Raw genomic sequence first — 7,771 nt, 5'->3', positions numbered from 1 at the left:
TAGGATATGTTAAAAGTTTTGATGTGGTCGACCTGAGGCGAGGATAAGGATGCTGCTCACTCAGGCTACATCAATACTACGATCGAACAGAAAATTTAATAATTAAAATCTCATAGTTCAAAACATTGCAGCTTTCTAAAAAGCATCCTCTGAGAGTCTCCACTTTTGCTATTCAAATAGTTTGACGAACTCTATTTGCCGACCTAAAGCCAGAATAAAACCGAAACGTCCAAGGGAATTCCAGGGTGGACGGAAAGTTTTGCAATAAATTCATGACAACATGTTCAGGTTTGTGTTGGTAATAAAAAAAATGTGAATCGAGGAAAGCCCGGGAAATATGAACTGTGCTAAATATTTGTGAGGAGAAATTGGTTGCAAATTTAATTAAAATGCACGGCACAGTGAATCTGCAGTGTTCATTGTTCAAAAGGAGGGCAGCAAAATGAGAAAAAAAATGCTTATTCGGTTACACTGTGATCATGTTACGTGCATTGATTTTTTCACAATTTTCGCCATCTAGGGTTACAGTTTTCATTTCGAATCTGGCGTTTTTTGTACTGCTAAGCCTAACACTGAATGCAAAAAATAGCTGCTGTATGCGAATAAATTTATATTCAAATTGAAATCATAGATCATCATATGAGCAGCAACCCTATGTGTTCAACTTTTAGGTTTCCATTTTGCGTCGAAACAAAAAACGGAGATTTTGAGCGTTAATAAACTCTGTCAATCAAACGAACATTAAGCCTTTGTAAATGAGAGTTTTTGTGCAGCCATGGGTTCAGAGATTTTTTAGCTTCTTCTATAGTTGTAGATGTTGGTACTGAGAGTAGAGCTATACCATTGCTGCCAAATATATTTTCTTTTCTCGTACACAAGTGTTACAGGACCACTCAAATTTAAATAAAAAGTGCAATGTGAAACTAAACTTCAGTTTTCACTTCTTGCGTCAAATATACGTTCCAATAAACGCATGAGGTGGTTTTGATCAAAATGAGATGGTTTTGAAAAAACTGGGAAGCAACATTGCTATTCACATGTCCATGAATCGAACAATCCGAACGACCCTGAAGAGTGGGACTTATGACAGGGACATCCAGGGACAGATGAATTAGTTGGCAATGTTCGTTATAAATCGGCAATTGGTCGAGATATCTCTGTTAAAAACCTGTGTGTCGTATTCCAGCCGAAAACGGCTGTATGGAATCCGCCGTTGAAGAGCGGTGCGACTGTTCGTTTTTAAATTCGACAACAAACTGCCGGTGCAATCTTCGTCGTTGCTACTCAATCCGATGGCGCTACCAACACCATCTCACACTGCGGTGGCAGCAATGCGCTAGCATTGCCATACCCCGCCGCGCAACCTTTCTCAGCCTCTCAAAAGCTACCGCTTCATTGGCACACGCTTAAATGCCACATTGTACGGTAAATTGGGGCACGCGAAATATGTGATTTCACGATTGGTATATTTGATTACTTATGTTTATTGTACTATCCACAATAGCAGAATCAAATCATAGTCTAGAATCACTTATACAAACTAAAATCATTAGCCGCTTACTCTGAATACTACATCTTTCTCCTTCCCTACTCTTTCAACTATATAAGAATATGATTCTTTGGAGTTCTACTCACTCTGGAATAAATAAAAACACTCCTAGGAGTCCATATGCAAAATGTGTTCCTTAATAGAAGCCACAGACGTAATCCTACGTCAACATGTCTCGGAGTTCTACTCGTTCCGGAACGAACAAAATTGTCTCGGAGTCCTGCTCTGCATTCGTGTGGTCTTCTATAGAATACCCAGACGAACATGTCTTGGAGTTGCATCGGAGTCCTGCTCTGCATTCGCAAAGTATACTCTTCTATAAAATACACAAACGATGTCCTACCTCAAAATGCCTCAATTTTCTCGGAGTCGTGCTCTGTATCCGCAGAGTGTGGTCCTCTATAGAATACCCAGACGTAGTCCTCCGTCAACATGCCTCTGAGTTCTGCTCGCTCCGGAATAAACAAAAATGCCTCGGAGTACTTCACATTCACAAAGTGTACTTTTGTATAGACGACACAGACGTAGTCCTACGTCAATATGCTTCGGCATTCAACTCACTTCAGAATAAAAACAAAAATGCCTCGAAGGTCTGCTCGCATTCACAAAGTGTACTCCACATAACACACAGACGTAGTCCAGCGTCAACATGTCTCGAAGTTCTACTCGTTCCGAAAAAGAAACAAAAAATGTCTCGGGATCTTGCAATGCATTCGCAAAGTTTACTCCTCTATAGAATACCCAAATGCAGTCATACGTCAAAAAGTCTCGGATTTTTACTCGCTCCGGAATGAACACAAAATGCCTTGGAGTCCTGCTTTGCCTTTTTTAAAGTAAACTTTTTTATTGCATACACAGACGTAGCCCTACTTCAACACGCATCGAAGTTTTACTCGCTCCGGAATAAACGCGAAAATTCCTCGAAGGTCTGCTTCGCATTCACAAAATGTACTCTACAAAGTACATAGACGAAATCCTACGTCAACATGCCACGGAGTTCTACTCGCTTCGGAATGAACACAAAAAGCCTTGTAGTCCTGCTTTGCATTTTCAAAGTGTACTCTTCTTTTGAATACACAGACGAAGCCCTACTCCAACATGCATCGGAGTTCTACTCGCTCCGGAATAAACACGAAAATGCCGCATTCACGAAATGTACTCTATATAATACACAGCCGTAATCTTACATCAACATACCTCGGATTTCCACTTGCTCCGAAATCAACAAAAAAATGCCTCGGAGTCCTTCACATTCGCAAAGTGTACTCCTCTATAGAATACACAGCCGTAGTCCTTCTTCTACGGAATGAACACAAAATGTCTTGGAATCCTGCTTGGCATTTGCAAAGTGGTCACAGACGTAGTTCGACGTCAACATGCCTCGGAGTTCTATTCGCATTCACAAAAGAATGCCTCGAAGACCTGCTCGCTCCGGAATAAACAAAAAAAAATGCCTCGGAAACCTGCTCGTTCCGGAATAAACAAAAAAAAATGCCTCGGAAACCTGCTCGTTCCGGAATAAACAAAAACAAATGCTTCGGAGACCTGCTCGCTCCGGAATAAACAAAAAAAAATGCCTCGGAAACCTGCTCGTTCCGGATAAACAAAAAAAATGCATCGGAGACCTGCTCGCTCCGGAATAAACAAAAAAATAAATGCCTCGGAGACCTACTCGCTCCGGTATCTTTCATTCTATCCTCAGGAGACCTGCTCGCTCCGGGATCATGTTTTATTAAACACTCGAAGACCTGCTCGCTTCGGTAATTATTTTTCTATGATTTCGGAGACCTGCTCGCTCCGAAATTCACAACATAAAATGAGAGTATACTTACCATTTAGTAACTAGCACATTAATGGATGTGGCAAGCACCATTTTCATGCGCTAGTTACAAATATAAAACCAAACACTATTTCTACCGACTGCGACATGTCGTATTCCAGCCGAAAACGGCTGTATGGAATCCGCCGTTGAAGAGCGGTGCGACTGTTCGTTTTTAAATTCGACAACAAACTGCCGGTGCAATCTTCGTCGTTGCTACTCAATCCGATGGCGCTACCAACACCATCTCACACTGCGGTGGCAGCAATGCGCTAGCATTGCCATACCCCGCCGCGCAACCTTTCTCAGCCCCTCACAAGCTACCGATTCATTGGCACACGCTTAAATGCCACATTGTACGGTAAATTGGGGCACGCGAAATATGTGATTTCACGATTGGTATATTTGATTACTTATGTTTAATGTACTATCCACAATAGCAGAATCAAATCATAGTCTAAAATCACTGATACAAACTAAAATCATTAGCCGCTTACTCTGAATACTACATCTTTCTCCTTCCCTACTCTTTCAACTATATAAGAATATGATTCTTTGGAGTTCTACTCACTCTGGAATAAATAAAAACACTCCTAGGAGTCCATATGCAAAATGTGTTCCTTAATAGAAGCCACAGACGTAATCCTACGTCAACATGTCTCGGAGTTCTACTCGTTCCGGAACGAACAAAATTGTCTCGGAGTCCTGCTCTGCATTCGTGTGGTCTTCTATAGAATACCCAGACGAACATGTCTTGGAGTTGCATCGGAGTCCTGCTCTGCATTCGCAAAGTATACTTTTCTATAAAATACACAAACGATGTCCTACCTCAAAATGCCTCAATGATCTCGGAGTCGTGCTCTGTATCCGCAGAGTGTGGTCTTCTATAGAATACCCAGACGTAGTCCTCCGTCAACATGCCTCTGAGTTCTGCTCGCTCCGGAATAAACAAAAATGCCTCGGAGTACTTCACATTCACAAAGTGTACTTTTGTATAGACGACACAGACGTAGTCCTACGTCAATATGCTTCGGCATTCAACTCGCTTCAGAATAAAAACAAAAATGCCTCGAAGGTCTGCTCGCATTCACAAAGTGTACTCCACATAACACACAGACGTAGTCCAGCGTCAACATGTCTCGAAGTTCTACTCGTTCCGAAAAAGAAACAAAAAATGTCTCGGGATCTTGCAATGCATTCGCAAAGTTTACTCCTCTATAGAATACCCAAATGCAGTCATACGTCAAAAAGTCTCGGATTTTTACTCGCTCCGGAATGAACACAAAATGCCTTGGAGTCCTGCTTTGCCTTTTTTAAAGTAAACTTTTTTATTGCATACACAGACGTAGCCCTACTTCAACACGCATCTAAGTTTTACTCGCTCCGGAATAAACGCGAAAATTCCTCGAAGGTCTGCTTCGCATTCACAAAATGTACTCTACAAAGTACATATACGAAATCCCACGTCAACATGCCACGGAGTTCTACTCGCTTCGGAATGAACACAAAATGCCTTGTAGTCCTGCTTTGCATTTTCAAAGTGTACTCTTCTTTTGAATACACAGACGAAGCCCTACTCCAACATGCATCGGAGTTCTACTCGCTCCGGAATAAACACGAAAATGCCGCATTCACGAAATGTACTCTATATAATACACAGCCGTAATCTTACATCAACATACCTCGGATTTCCACTTGCTCCGAAATCAACAAAAAAATGCCTCGGAGTCCTTCACATTCGCAAAGTGTACTCCTCTATAGAATACACAGCCGTAGTCCTTCTTCTACGGAATGAACACAAAATGTCTTGGAATCCTGCTTGGCATTTGCAAAGTGGTCACAGACGTAGTTCGACGTCAACATGCCTCGGAGTTCTATTCGCATTCACAAAAGAATGCCTCGAAGACCTGCTCGCTCCGGAATAAACAAAAAAAATGCCTCGGAAACCTGCTCGTTCCGGAATAAACAAAAACAAATGCTTCGGAGACCTGCTCGCTCCGGAATAAACAAAAAAATAAATGCCTCGGAGACCTACTCGCTCCGGTATCTTTCATTCTATCCTCAGGAGACCTGCTCGCTCCGGGATCATGTTTTATTAAACACTCGAAGACCTGCTCGCTTCGGTAATTTTTTTTCTATGATTTCGGAGACCTGCTCGCTCCGAAATTCACAACATAAAATGAGAGTATACTTACCATTTAGTAACTAGCACATTAATGGATGAGGCAAGCACCATTTTCATGCGCTAGTTACAAATATAAAAACCAAACACTATTTCTACCGACTGCGACATGTCGTATTCCAGCCGAAAACGGCTGAATGGAATCCGCTGTTGAAGAGCGGTGCGACTGTTCGTTTTAAATTCGACAACAAACTGCCGGTGCAATCTTCGTCGTTGCTACTCAATCCGATGGCGCTACCAACACCATCTCACACTGCGGTGGCAGCAATGCGCTAGCATTGCCATACCCCGCCGCGCAACCTTTCTCAGCCCCTCACAAGCTACCGATTCATTGGCACACGCTTAAATGCCACATTGTACGGTAAATTGGGGCACGCGAAATATGTGATTTCACGATTGGTATATTTGATTACTTATGTTTAATGTACTATCCACAATAGCAGAATCAAATCATAGTCTAAAATCACTAGGCTGACCATACGTACCGTATTTAACGGGACAGTCCCGTTTTTTAGACCTAATTGTGCTGTCCCGTCGTAATCTAAAAAATCCCCAATTTGTCCCGTTTTTTTATTGATTTTCCCAAAGAGCTCCGAAATATTATTCAAACAAATTCAATACTTAAGGCAGGAATCTAAAATCAAACACATAAAAAGAAATTTTGTGTGTCCTCATTAGAGAGACTTGCAGCCATCTACTGGCTCATCTCTCAACAAAGAACGTGAACGAAACTCATCAAAAAAGTGTGAAAAGTAATGTTGTTAGTGTTGCTTTTAAGGTGAATGGCGTTGGAATCAAAATTCGAAGCTACATAATGCCCAAAAAGCAAACAACAGGCAGCAGCAAAAAGTAGTTTTTCAAGTGAGCTTGCAGCACACACGAAAAAAAATGTTTTTCAGATGTGATATTCATCTATAAATTGTCATTTGTGCGAGGGAAAACGCGAGGTGTGGGCGAAAGAGACCATTGTGGAAAAAAATTTTGGACTCCGTCGTGTTTGTCCTTAAAAGCATGTTATGCTGGTTTGTGTTTTCCATTGATAGAGTTTTCTAAAAAGTTTTAACAGTTATTATTACAAGAGATACGTCTCCAAGAGATTTTTAAACGGCTTGAAACAAATATTTGTAAATCAACTGAACAAAATCGAGTTTAAGGCAATTTTAAACCGAGGAAAAATTTGGTCGGATTTAAGCCTAGATTTAAGACCTCACGTACTTTAAGGCTAGTTTACACATCAGGAGCTTGTCTGCAAATTTTGCCCCCATCCGTGTGGAAGGGATTTATGGAATTCTGTTATGATAAATGAGAGATTTGGCCCGATTTCAAATACATTGCGGTGGATATCTCAGAGAGTCCGAACTGTAAACCAAATTATAAATTAGCCAGGATTTTTGTTACATTTCGCGACAACATTACATGAGACCTGGTAAAGACTACTTAGAAGTGAGGCTACTCTTAGCGTCATTTAAATCAATTTAGATCAAAAAAGACTGTGAAGATATGAGATTTGACGTTTATTCTCATGCGCCAACCCTATTCATGGAAATAATTAAAATTACATTTTATTAATGATCTTTTCTGGTTGAGATTGAGTTATACTTATCCGTAGATTTTTCCCACTTATATTCATGGAAAACGGATTTGGCACGGGAAATCAATAATCTCACCCTATTGCTCTTTTCGCATTTGTCTTTTGACATTTTTTCTTAGCCCTCTAATGCACAAAACCGGCCTTAGGCAAAGTACTTTGACTATTGTTTGGTTTTTAAATTGTTCAAAATTGGAAAAGTCAATAACTTTTTTAATGCATGTCTAAGAGTAGATTAAACTAAATTTTCAAAATCCCATTTTTTTATGTTGGAAGATGCGAAATTTTCTGTTCCTTCGTGTTTTTGTCCGCGTCCTTCTGAAGAGTGAAAAATTTGTATTTTAGTATTTTTCCACAACTGACTTAATACAATACAAGATTATGGTGACGAATGATTCACTTTAAAATATTTCTATTTTTTTACCCGGAAAATGAAAATTAAGCCCATATATGTTGGATTTTCCATAGCTCTTGAATTTTGTCACAAGTTCTATTGACATGTCTCGTTTTGCAAGCGCGTTTGTCCCGTTTTCCCCCCGAAATGATCTGGTCAGCCTAAAAATCACTGATACAAACTAAAATCATTAGCCGCTTACTCTGAATACTACACTGTGAAGTACAAATTAACTTCTT

Source organism: Armigeres subalbatus, chromosome 1 (assembly GCF_024139115.2).
Source record: "Armigeres subalbatus isolate Guangzhou_Male chromosome 1, GZ_Asu_2, whole genome shotgun sequence".
NCBI lineage: Eukaryota > Metazoa > Arthropoda > Insecta > Diptera > Culicidae > Armigeres > Armigeres subalbatus.
The sequence above is the reverse complement of the archived record's forward strand: the minus strand, read 5'-3'. Positions refer to the sequence as shown.